The following is a 13,181-nucleotide window of genomic DNA, read 5'->3' on the forward strand; positions in this document are numbered from 1 at the left end:
GGATTGTGGTTGTAACATGACAAAATGCAAAAATGTTCAAGTGGAATGAGTTGTTCTGCTAATCAATGTATATTAAAAAAGTCCAAAGAAATTTATAAACATTTTCCATTGTTTTTCATCAGTCTTTCTTTTTGATTACACAATTTTATTCATTTGGGATCTGTGAGAATACTAATTGTGTCCCACGCAGTTGTCAGTTCAATATTGGCCCATTATTGTTGTCTGTTTCTACAATTCATGATGCACCACACTTTGTAAGTATGGCAAGCAGCCCTAGACTGTGGGCAAGACAGCAAAGCACTTAGTAAGCGTGAATTATAACTTAGCTCTGCTTATGCTTCTCTTTCCATGACAAATGAAACTCCTGCTGTAATGTATAGAAATCTGAGATGGAACCAGAAGGCTGCAGAGTCAGCAGCATCAGATACTTGTGCTTATTGTGTCAAAGATCATCCTGACAGACTGTAAAAGTCTACAGCTCTTTTGTTTATATTTTGTATTTATTTTTGTATTTATTTTATCACCTAATACTGTGAAAAATCTGTGCTGTAAAATCAGGTTTTAGATATCTCTGAGAGATCCGTCAACAATGATGATCTAGCCTTACTTGTGTTCTGTCATATAGGAACAAAAATAGACATTTTGGTGGATATCAGGTTGTTTTAAAAACCTCACTTCTGTCATTTAGTATCTGTACAGCTGTATATTCTATTCTATTCTAAGTCCTAGACCTATGTAATATAATAACACTAAATAAAGTTATAAGGTTCTGTCATGATCTATGGGTGTTTGTGTATTGATCATTTTGGGGTTGTTTTGGGTTTTTGTAAATTAGGGTTGTTTTTTTTTTGCAGTTAGATCTTGCCTTATTAGTTCATTGCTTGAATTTAACATTTTATTTATTTCTGGTTTTTGTATTTCGTTTATTTCTTGTGTGTCAGTGTTAGACTGCTACTCAATGTTCCACTGATTACACTCACCTGATTTCCTTGTCAACTGATCGCATCTCCTCTGTATTTAGGCTTCCTGCTGACTGCTACTGTCTTTTACAGCCTTAAGCAGGTTTTCTTACTGGACTGGCCAATATTTACCTTCATCCATCTTCTGAATAACTCTGATCAGGTCCTGCAGGCTGTGTTGAAGAAACACCTAACAGCATGATACCACCACCACCATGTTTCACAGTGGTGTTTTCAGGGTGATGTGCTGTGAGTTGGTCTCATCTGCCCATAAGATTGTATACAACAGTTAAATCCAACTGAATCCTGGTCAAACTTGATTACATGTCGAGAGGGAAATTCAACCATTTGAACGAAGTGCACTAGAGCAGGGATATTATAATAGCACCGTGTTTTGTGACAATGATACACGTCTCCCTTCAGGAAAAGTGTTCAAAAACGGCTTGACTACTATTTATCACTCTCTGTCTTCGGCAGTGATTTATGGTGTGTTCTCTTTGTAATTTAGACATTTTCAAGTTCTCACTTCAGAAATGCGACAAAAGCAGGGTCTGAAGTCAGTATTCTGACATGGAAAGTTAGAGGTCTCCAAGAAGCCTTGAGTTTGACATCGAATATGGCTGCCATGCAGAGGCATTGTTAGGATTCTGAAACATTTGGAGCTCAGTCCAGGTCAGAAGTTTGTTAAGGTTTCATGATATCGGCCAAGTTTCTGAGTGATTTAATAATATTATATAGGACATGCTTTACCAGTTCTATACCTAAAATGAGCTTTGAATGTATGAGAATTATTGTAGTAACTTAAATAAAAAAAGTTATGTAATTATTTTACATTACTTGGTTTAGATTTTTACTAGCAGCTGAACTGAAGAACTGTGGGGAAAACAGTAGAATCTGCCAGTGAATATGCTTGGCTAAGCTACCTACTTCTAGCAATCCAAGCAAACAAAATGATATATCTCTACAGCTTGTACTTTGAAACACTGAAGTTACATTTTCACAAAAAAATGGTTGTAGAGTACTGTATGAAATATCTCATGAGAAAAATTTGTCATGATCCTTGAGTGTTTGTGTTTAGGTTTTCTGTTATGTTTTGATCATTTTCTGTGTTCATTATTGTTAGTGTTTTCTCATCACACTAGTTTAGTCTTGTGTTCTGTTCTTTATACATTTAGATACTTCCCTAGGTCTGTGTGTTTCTGCTCTGATGTTTTTCAGCCTCAGCTGCTCCACATTTCATCTGATTGCTCTGCCTTCCCTCTGCCTCAGCTGCAACTCATTCCTCTTCGGTTTACTTGCCATTTCTCTACCCCTGTCTCAGTATATGTACTTACTGGTTCTCTTTGTTCCTCGCATTGACTTCATGCTCTCTGTGATTCCAGTGTCATCAGTCTCACCTCCTTGTGCAAGACAGTTTAAGTTATTTATTCACTCTTATTAACATTCAGACCAATTTTTGATTGCAAAGACTTAGTCACGTGGAATTCTGACTTTTACATTTAAGTTTTCCAACTTTGAGCTTGAAAAGGTTTACTTCTGACAAACATGCACAGCCATACAGATAAGAAAATGGGTAAAATATTTTACAGATTATACAATAGAACCTGAAAAGGTCAAAATCCTGTCATACTAGCGTTTTAAAATGTTTGCCAGTATGGTGGTACTAGAAATTTTTGCCATTTCCTAGATGGCTTGTTTTTAAAAACATACACAAACTGCTTTAGAAAGTCAAGTCAAAACACTTCTTTCAAGGAAGTTTGTAAACATGTTTAAATAGTCTCCAAAACCTAGCTTGCTACTGTGGACAAGTGTTAAAGTATACTTCAATGCAAAGTTTGAGTGATTTTCTTCTTTTACCCAAGTATCCAGTATTAAATAAAAATGCACTGTAATGCAGAACAGAAAAATGCGTTACTCTAAAAGATGCAGCAGATAGGCTTTGGCTGTATATTCAGACTTAGCACCTCACACAGCTGCTTTCTCCTGTGACCTTTGTGTGTCCCTGCATGTATCAGCTTATTGGGTTTGTGTTCAGACCCCAAATCAATTACAAAAGAAATTGTCACAGCCGTTTCAGTTTGCACCAAAAGCCTGACGTTTCCCCCCCTATTCTTTGCAGATCTCATTCAACCTGTCATTGTGTTCGACACAGATCTGATCCACATACAGAAGAACACCCCAGAGAACGAAAATCAGTAAAAAGTATGTTTATTGAGTGACTAATAATCAGGAAAAACGACGAGTAAATCTCCAACTGTATGGAAGGAAAGGGAAGAGAACTGGTGAGACAAGGAACTGAAATAAGACAAAAAAAAACTAGTGACAAAAACTCTGAGCTGGGATAGCGAACGGCTTACTAGTTTGATGTAGTCAGGTCGCCAGGGGTTGAGGGATTCAGGGTTTAAGTCCATATAAGTAGTGTTCGTCTTGATGTTTTCTCCTGGTGTTGTTCTGAGGTGAGCAAAAACCGTGAGGTAATCCAAGTTGTAATGGCTTACGTAGGAGGGTGGACAGCATACGCTTGGTGTCCAGATGCAGAGAAACGAAGGAATCAGGATGGCTGCCAGCCAGAGTGAAATCCAGTCAAAGACAATAATTCAGGAAGCAAAGTCTGTAGGTAGTTTTTAGCCACAGAGTCTTCTGAGGCAGTAAATCCTAGAGTCAGGTTCTCTGCCTGCAAAGGAGCACAAAAACCAAAGCTTAGTCTAGAGGTGGCTGAGCTTGTTACCACTGTAGGCAAACTCTCTCACATAAAAGTGCTGGCAGCCTCCTGCTTAAATACTCCTCCAAGCAATCTGCAGAACAAGACGCACCTGTCCACCAGTGCACCTGAGAACTACAGCACCATCTGGGAAACTGAATACAACGTTGGAAACACAAAAACACACACACAACCAAATCACAATTGTTTCCTTATAACAAATCTCAAAACAGAATTGTAATTGAAGCAAATAATGGTTAAACAAATTATTGATTCAGGGAGGGTGAACAAAAATGCAGACCAAACCTTTTTTTTTCAGACTTTTATTTATAAAAAATATTGGAAACCTTATATACCTTTCCTTTTGTTTCAACATTCTGCATTACTTTAAGTTGGTCTATCACACAAAACACTAAAGTTTGAGATTGCAATATGACAAAATGTTTTGTAAGGTACTGCATATCTGTTCTTCTCCCAGATATCTGTGCCTCTTTCCTTTTTATGACACTAAGACGCAGCAGCTGTGGGCTCATAGTCAGTAAACCGACTCTAATGACTTCTGCTTGTGTTTGCAAGACGTTGCTGTTAATGCAAAGGGTACTGTTAATGCTTTTATGGCCTTTCACTGTCTAAGTGGGTCCTGTTTAGCTGCTCATTAAATGACTTGGAAATTTTGTGGATTGTCTCTCACTCTTCTCCTTCACTTTAAGTGCCATCACAGAGATTGCACACAGAGGCGTAAACAGCATCCAAGCTGATCTGCCTGCTGCTTAGGGGAAACTCACTGAGCATGAGTAGCACCTCCTCTCTCAGAGGGGGTAATGTTATAGTTAGGAGTACATTGATTTTTCTCTTCTGGGTGAGAACCCTGCAGGGGTTCATATCATGACCATCTACTGTATCATATGTGTGAGTTTCGTGTGGCTCTTTGTAAGTTCTCACATAAACGCAGTTAAAACACTCACACACACTCAGAGGGACGTCAGAGATGGCTGCTAATGGTCTCTGAGTTAAACTGATCATGGAAATTACATTTATTTTATTCACTCTGTCTCCTTCTAACTGATCTCTCCTGATGCCTTGTTCTGCCATCTTCCCTGTGTTTCGTTTCACTTCATTTTTCACCTCAATTCAGGTCTTATCTTCTTACCAGTGCAGGCTAGCTAATAAATCCTAATCTAAAGTTATAGCCGGAGAAGCTTGTTAATAAGAAAGTCATTGATTGAAGACCCTGTTTTTAATGCAAAAAAACATTAAAAAGAGTCTTTGACCTGCCTCCTGCAGGTTAAAGTCTGTTCTCAAGTCTTTGTTGTTTCTCTTTGTTTCTTTACAGCTCTGCTTGCTACCTTTTATCTTCCTCTCTGTCATTTTCATATCCTCTGCCTTTGTTTCATCTCGTTTCTCATACACCCTCTGAACCACCTTCTCTCTCTGTTTTCAGTGCCCTTCTCTCTCCTGTGTCAATCCCTCTCTCCTTACGGTGGATTAGGGTGGCTCAGCCTATTCAATGCTAATCGGGTTTATCCAGACAGAGGACGATCATTGGGCTATCAGTAATTACCCGCACTTATATTAGCTTCTACAGAAATGTGCACTGACACATTTTCAATCATCTCTTTGGATCAAACATATGGTTATCTCAGCGGCGTGATGCCACCTCAGATTATTGAGGAAGATTCTGCCTCTTTTGTTTCACAACACAATGATCCATCTGTTAGGAAACAGAACCTGCTTTATTTAGGCATACCTAGAATATACTTGTAAATATGATTAGGGTATTCCATATTTGAGAACAAAACTAAGGGAGTTTCCTTTTTAGGACTTTTCTCCAGAGCTAAAAGCTACACAAGAGACATTTATGTAAGAAACACAAAAAAAAAAAACAAGCAGACTCACTTTAAATAAAGTTTGTCACCTGTAAAACATGTCTTGGTCCGTTTTTCTAATTGTTTTGTTATTTTGTAGAACAATAATTTTTATCAAGACAAAATCTACCCTCTAAAAGACAAACGTCCATGCTTCTGGTGACATCACTTAAGGCAGATGGTAACTGATCAGAGTTTGTTATTTTATGTCCACTTTTATTTTTTTGGTTGTTTGTTTACTTTTTTAAATTCACAGTTTTAATCAAATTCCTTCTTCAAGGGTGTTTTCTTATGTTCTGTTTACTTAAGGCAGCTGCTTAGCTTCGGTGCGCTTCTTAAGAACTTTGCTTTGTGTCCTGCAATGACAATCCATTCTTTACTGCTAAGTGATACATTTTTGTAAATTTGTCAAAGGGAAAGGCATCATAAAATATAATCTTTAATTCTACTCTTTTTAGTTGCTAAAAATGTTAAGGCATTGTTTTTTTAAGTTTCTTTAAGATTTTGACAAATCTGCAGTCTTTTTGGAAGAAGAGAGAATTGATTGTTATGTGAGTTCGTTAAATCCAGGTCTTATTTAAGAGTAGCAGGAAGAAAACTGCTTATAAAAACTTCATACTTCATCCTCAGCAAGTGAGACATTGCTAGTTAGTGACCTGATTTGTGACAATCAGATTGATTTACTTTGCCTCACAGAAACCTGGCTGCAGCAAGAGGATTATGTTACTATAAATGAGTCAACTCCTACTAATTATTTAAATTTTCACATTCCTCGAATTACTGGGCGAGGAGGAGGAGTAGCAACCTTCTTTCAGTCGGATTTATTGATTAGCCCCAGACCAATCAATAGCTACAACTCTTTTGAATATTTAATCCTTTGTTTTTCTCATCCAAATTGCAAAGCACTAAAACCTCTTCTGTTTGTTGTTTTGTACTGTCCACCAGGCCCTTACTCTCAATTTTTAGATCAGTTTTCAGACCTTTTATCTGATTTAGTGTTAAATACAGATAAAGTTATTATAGTGGGGGATTTTAACATTCATGTAGACGCTTAAAGTGATAGCCTAAATATAGTGTTTAATGCTATCTTAGACTCAATTGGCTTTGATCAAAACATTAACAAACCTACCCACCTTTGTCTTCATTCTCTGGACCTTGTGCTGACATATGGCATTGAGTGTAAAGACATAACAATATTCTCTCATAACCCTGTCCTGTCTGACCATTTCTTAATAACCTTTGAGTTTAATTTAACCGAGTACTCCACACCTGAAAGAAAATTTCATTATAGTAGATCATTATCAGGTGATGCTGTAACAACCTTTAAAGAATCTGTTCCACTTTTAATTTCCTCATTATCACTGAAAAGCACAGTGGAGGGCAATAATTCTGTTCATGCCCCTTCACAAATTGATTCTTTTGTTCATAGTGTTTCTTCATCATTGCGTGATGCATTAGACAATGCAGCCCCCTTGAAAAAGAAGGTAATCATTAATAGGAGGCTAGCTCATTGGTTTAATTCAGAACTGCGTACTTAAAAGCACAATGTTAGAAAATTGGAGAGAAAATGGCGCTCTACACACCTAGAAGATTCCTACTTAATCTGGAAAAATAGCCTCCTGTTGTATAAAAAGACACTTCGCCAAGCTAGAACAACTTATTTCTCATCATTAATAGAAGAGAACAAGAATAATCCTAGGTTTCTCTTTAGTACAGTTGCTAAACTTACACAGAGTCATAGCTCTGTTGAGCACTACATTCCCTTAGCTCTCAGCAGTCATGACTTTATGGGATTCTTCCAAAATAAAATTAATTCTATTAAAAAGAAAATCTTTGACATACTCCCGAAGATTATTACTTCATCCTCAGCAAGTGAGACAACATTGGAAATAACTGCAGAACCTGATTTGTGTTTGGACTGTTTTGATCCTGTGAAGCTTCCTGAGTTATCAGAAATATTAGCTTCATCTAAACATTCATCTTGTATGTTAGACCCAATCCCAACCAAATTATTTAAGGAAGTGTTCCCTCTGATTACCAGCCCATTTTAGGTATGATTAACTATCCTTAGCAAATGGATATGTACCACAGGCTTTTAAGGTAGCTGTAATTAAACCTTTACTCAAGAAACCTTCGCTTGATCGAGATGACTTGAAAAATTACAGACCTATATCCAGTCTTCCATTCTTATCTAAAATTCTTGAGAAAATTGTTGCTAATCAATTGTGTGAGCATTTATACAGCAATGACCTGTGTGAAGAGTTTCAGTCAGGTTTCAGAGCTCATCTTTAGCACTGAAACAGCTCTGCTGAAAGTCACTAATGATATTCTTATGGCCTAAGATAATGGACTTGTGTCTGTTCTGGTTCTGTTAGATCTCAGTGCTGCATTTGATACAGTCAATCACAAAATTCTCTTAGAAAGGCTGGAATAGGCTGTAGGGATCAGGGGAACAGCGCTAGGCTGGTTTAAATTTTATCTGTCTGACAGATTCCAGTTTGTTCATGTAAATGATAAATCATCTTTAAACTCCAGGGTTAATTGTGGAGTACCACAGGGTTCAGTACTTGGGCCAATTCTCTTTACTATATATATGCTTCCAATAGGTAAAATTATTAGGCAGCATGGGATAAATTTTCATTGTTACGCTGATGATACTCAGCTTTACTTATCCATAAATCCTGATGAGCCCAACCAGTTAGATAGACTACAAGCATGTTTTGAAGATATAAAAACTTGGATGACGTTACATTTTTTGCTTCTAAATTCAGACAAGACAGAAGTTGTCGTCTTTGGACCGGAGTCTTTAAAAAAGCAGCTGCTTAGTCAATCACTTAACCTGGATGGCATTAAATTGACCTCTGATAATAACGTAAAAAACCTTGGTGTTATTTTTGACCAGGACATGTCATTTAAATCCCATATTAAACAGGTTTCTAGGATTTCCTTCTTTCATCTCCGGAACATTGCTAAAATTAGAAATATCCTATCTAGGAGTGACGCTGAAAAACTAGTCCATGCATTTGTTACTTCGAGGCTGGACTATTGTAATTCGTTACTATCAGGATGTCCACAGTTCAGCTGATTCAAAATGCTGCAGCAAGAGTTCTGATGAAAATTAAAAAGAGAGATCATATTTCTCCTATTTTAGCTTCCCTTCATTGGCTCCCTGTTAAATCCAGAATAGAATTTAAAATTCTCCTCCTCACATATAAAGCCCTTAATGATTTAGCTCCATCATACATCAGAGATCTGATTGTTCCATTTGTTCCTAACAGAGCACTTCGTTCTCAGACTGCAGGTTTACTGGTGGTTCCTAGAGTCTCTAGAAGTAGAATGGGATGCAGATCTTTTAGTTATCAGGCTCCTCTCCTGTGGAACCAGCTCCCAGCTTTAGTCCGTGAGGCAGACACCCTGTCTACTTTTAAGGCTAGGCTTAAAACTTTCCTTTTTGATAAAGCTTATAGTTAGAGTGACTTAGTTTATCCTGAGCTATCTTCCTTATTTTTTACCTCCGTCTTCTTCCCTCCCTGTTGTTTGGAGTAAGGGGGAGTCAGGTTTAGCCTAAACCGACTCAGTTATGGTTGAGGTGCAAACATACCCTCCATTTCTGCTACCTGTATGACCCCTTCTCTTTTCCAATGGTTATAATCAGTCTGACAGAGGGAGGTATCCCAATCATTGTGGTTTTTAGTATAACAATGACCATCAGTGGGACCCTTTGTGGGGTGCCTTGAGACGACATTGTTGTAAATAAGCGCCGCTTAACTAAATAATCTGAACTGAAACTATCTGTGTAGTTATGCTGCTATAGGCTTAGGCTGCTGGAGGACATAACGACCACTTTCACCCTCTTCGCTACATTCTCACACTACTCTCCAATTTTGCATTGTTTGCTGTTATTTCAGCTTTTAACCTTGTTCTCTCTTTTCTCTTCCTAGAAGCTACACCTGGCCTGGCTCTGTGTCTGCCTGTGACACCTTTCTGGAGAGGGGCATTGTCCAAGCTTCTGCTGGCAACAACTTAATGCTCACCCTCTACCGATGATCCACATAGCCCTGTCTTTTAGTGTTTAACCCTTTCTCTCTCCTAGACATGGAAATTGACTGAGCTTTTACTGTAACTAATTATATGTGCTCTCTTTTAGACTCTAACCTTGAAAACTGGCTCAGAGTTTATCTGTTCTTTCTTTCTAGGTGAAACGACTAAAGGAGCTACATCCATTAACATTTACTTTTCCTTCCCATAGAAAGTACTCCTGGATCAGTGCTTCTGTGTTCTTTTTGTGTCTCTGCTCTGTTCTCTCAAACCCCCAGTCGGTCGTGGCAGATGGCCGCTCACACTGAGCCTGGTTCTGCTGGAGGTTTCTTCCTGTTAAAAGGGAGTTTTTCCTCTCCACTGTCGCTACATGCATACTCAGTATGAGGGATCGCTGCAAGTCACTGACTGGATGCAATCTACTGGGCTTCCTTAGATAGAAAAACTTTTTATCCAATTTGAATGAAAAGCTAACTCCGACTGCACTGTTCAATTGTTCGGATTAATTGGAATGTATGTACCTGACTGTTGTGAAGTGCCTTGAGACAACATGTGTTGTGAATTGGCGCTATATAAATAAACTGAATTGAATTGAATTGAAAAAAAAAACTATGAGAAGTCCTGTTTAAAGTTCCCCATAAGCCTTGTAGGAAATGCAGCAAACATGTGGAAAAAGCTGCTCTGTTTACATTTTGGCCTATATTCAAAATGCTTTGTGTGGTGGAAAACAACATAAAACACCATCTCCTGTACGAAACATGGTGATAGCAGCATCATCCTGTGGGTATTCTTTTATTTTCAGGACACTGAGGCTGATCAGAATTGATAGAATGATGGAGAGAGCTGAATACAAGGTAAAAACCTGTTAAGAGGCTGTAAAAGACTTGAGACAGTAGCAATGGACAGTTTTAGATCAAAGCAAAGTGGGTTAAAAAGGCACAGTCAAACGCCTTATAGTACTTTGTATTAGTCAGTCCCAATAAAATGCATTGAAGTTCGTGGTTATAATGTGACTAAATGTGAAATTCCAGGTGTTATTACTTCTTTAATGACCATGCCTATTTCTTTTATTTTGGATTTATCATAATATGTATATTTTTTTTTACAAAATGGAGTGTAATGTTAAATTGTCCCGTGTTTTTCCAAGCTTAACAATCCGCTGAGATGTAGCCTAGATCAGTGTATTCAATCAAAGTAAAAGTCCTACATTTCTCTTGAGAATAAAAACAAAATATTTAATTAATTAATTAATTAATTAATTAATTAATTAATTTATTTATTTATTTATTTATCTGAGCTTTTAGTCAAGTCTGTCCAGTCATAATTGAAAACTAAAGAACAATAATTGAACCACCGATGGACACTTAACAACCACACAAAGTTGATATAAAAAAATATTCCGTCTCTGACCGTAGTCAAGTGGAGACAAATGGACAGATATAAGGTTTATAATGTCCACTCAGCAGAAAAAAAGAAGAGCTGAATTGTATTGGGAGGGAGCTTAACCTGAGCTTTTAGCCAATCATTAAAATGAGGAACAATGAGGTTTCCTTTAAACCCCCTGTGTGTCTAAATGCAAGTGTGTTCTGCTGTCCTGCATGTGTCAAAGACAGTGTTCGTTGCTGCCTGGGGTGTGAAGATAGCTCAGTTTGCAGGTGATTGAGTTAGGATGTGTGTGCTCATGTGTCTGTGTGTGCGTCACTAAATAAGCAGACAGAGAAGGGGGGGGAGGTGAAGGAGAACAAGAGGGGGGAGGTACAAAGAGAGGGAGGAATGTTTTTCATTACGTAATTTAATCTAAGTGGCTATTTTTCTTGTATAAAGCCTCCATTGCCCTCAGTGAGACCGCTGTCCTCTTCTGTCTAAAAGCACTGAGTGAGTCACGCTGCAGATCTACACAGAAACACACACGCAAAGTCAAAGTGAGTCAACCCAGATCTGCTGCAGACGCTCACCTCAATAATGAATAATGTAATAGGGAAGGCATATAAACTTCTCAAATGGCATATGAACTCAGCGGACAGTAGACATATGAATGATCCTGGATGACAAAAAGCTCAAGAGAATGACAACTCCATGGAGCATATGGCCAGCTGGACCAGAGGTGCATTGTACTTTAACAGCTTGAGGTGCTGCTTTCCTTTGTTTTTGGGAGGAATATTTAACAAAAGGTGTCAAACTACAACCGGAAGGTGAAAGATTTAGCAGCTCTCATGTATTTATTCACATGTTGGTAACAAAAAGGCATATTTTTTTTGCAGAGAGGCTAAAATTAGATGGAATCAGCTCGAAATTCATGTATCAAACATGTAAAAACAAAATAAATACAATACAATACTGTATATGAATGTTTCTTCCTCTCGACTGTCACCACATGCTTGCTCGGCATGCAGGACTGCAGCACACAGCTGGGCTTCATTAGATACATAGACAGAAAAAACAGCTGCCTTATTTCTTCAGCTCAACTACTGGTTTTATGCTAATGGTTAGTTTTACTAAAATTTGTGTGAGAAGTCATGATCCCGTTTATTGGGTTAGAGAAGAGAGACTAGAAGGAGCCTCATCATTCTTCATAGGCCTTAATTTTGAATTAAACATGAACCTAATAGCATTTCACTGAAGCTCTTCCATAGATTGAAACAAGAAATTTTAAGAATGTTGTTGTACAATGTTAATGACAGTGGGATGTATTAATGACTTTAGTTGACATTAGACAATTAGTTTGTTCGCTGAAGCTAACATTAGTCTATTACATACCAAGTATGTTAGCACAAGCTATTGCTACCTATGTTAAACATTTACGCTTTAACCAAAGAACTTCTCATAAAGTCATTTTAGACAGGAAATAATTCTAACAATAATATCAATCCAGTTTTCTGTCAGTAAATACATGATTAAACATTATGAGGTTGTTAGTTAAGTTGGAGTAAAAGGGCCAGACTAAGATAATTGAATATTCTGAGATTAAAGTCAGAACATTAGGTCAACAAGAATGGAGTCATAACATTGCAAGAATAAAGTTGCGTTGTATGGTGGGGGGCGGGATGCTGCGGGGGTCCTTGGAGCGCGGCTGTGAATGTGTATTAATCGGCTTTTCAGGGGTGAAGCTTTCCTGTGGGGGTGTGCCCCCGTGGGGAAGAGATTTGTGGTGTTTGTGTTCAAGGGGGATGTGTTCCATATCTGTGTCCTGGTTTGGGATGGCCCTGTGGGGATATTCATGTTGGGGTTCATAGGGGGTGGGTGGCTCATGGGGTTGAGATCTGAATTTGTTGAGGGATTGTGACTGTTTCATCCTAGGACGGCTCTGGTTGGCAGGCTCGTTTGGACCGGGTGGACCCTCTTTTGTTTGTGGCCCCCTCTCTGGATTGGGTTGGGGTCGTTGGGGGCCAGGGTCAGAGCAGGGTCCGGGGTCTGGGCCAGGGTCAGGGTCAGAGCAGGGGCCTGGGTCTGGGCTGGGGTCTGGGCCAGTGTTGTTCAAGTCCAGGCACTGCCGGCAGCAGTCTGGACGGGCAGTTTGCCTGTCTCCACACCCAGAATGAGGTCATGTGTCAGGTTTGGTCTCAGGCTGGGTCTTGGGCTGCTCCCTCTCCCGGATCAGCTTAGCCCACCCTTCAAATG

General features: G+C 38.6%; 1 long non-coding RNA gene across 1 annotated transcript; it reads right to left on the reverse strand.

Moving 5' to 3' along the window:
- Positions 1 to 3,151: 3,151 nt before the first annotated feature.
- LOC124867672 lies at positions 3,152 to 3,693 on the reverse strand. Its single transcript, XR_007038128.1, has 2 exons — positions 3,317 to 3,693; positions 3,152 to 3,213 (listed from the first exon to the last, which is right to left on the reverse strand). It is a non-coding gene; the product is annotated as an uncharacterized LOC124867672 (long non-coding RNA).
- Positions 3,694 to 13,181: the final 9,488 nt, after the last annotated feature.

This window comes from Girardinichthys multiradiatus, chromosome 5 (genome assembly GCF_021462225.1).
Source record: "Girardinichthys multiradiatus isolate DD_20200921_A chromosome 5, DD_fGirMul_XY1, whole genome shotgun sequence".
NCBI classification, from domain to species: domain Eukaryota; kingdom Metazoa; phylum Chordata; class Actinopteri; order Cyprinodontiformes; family Goodeidae; genus Girardinichthys; species Girardinichthys multiradiatus.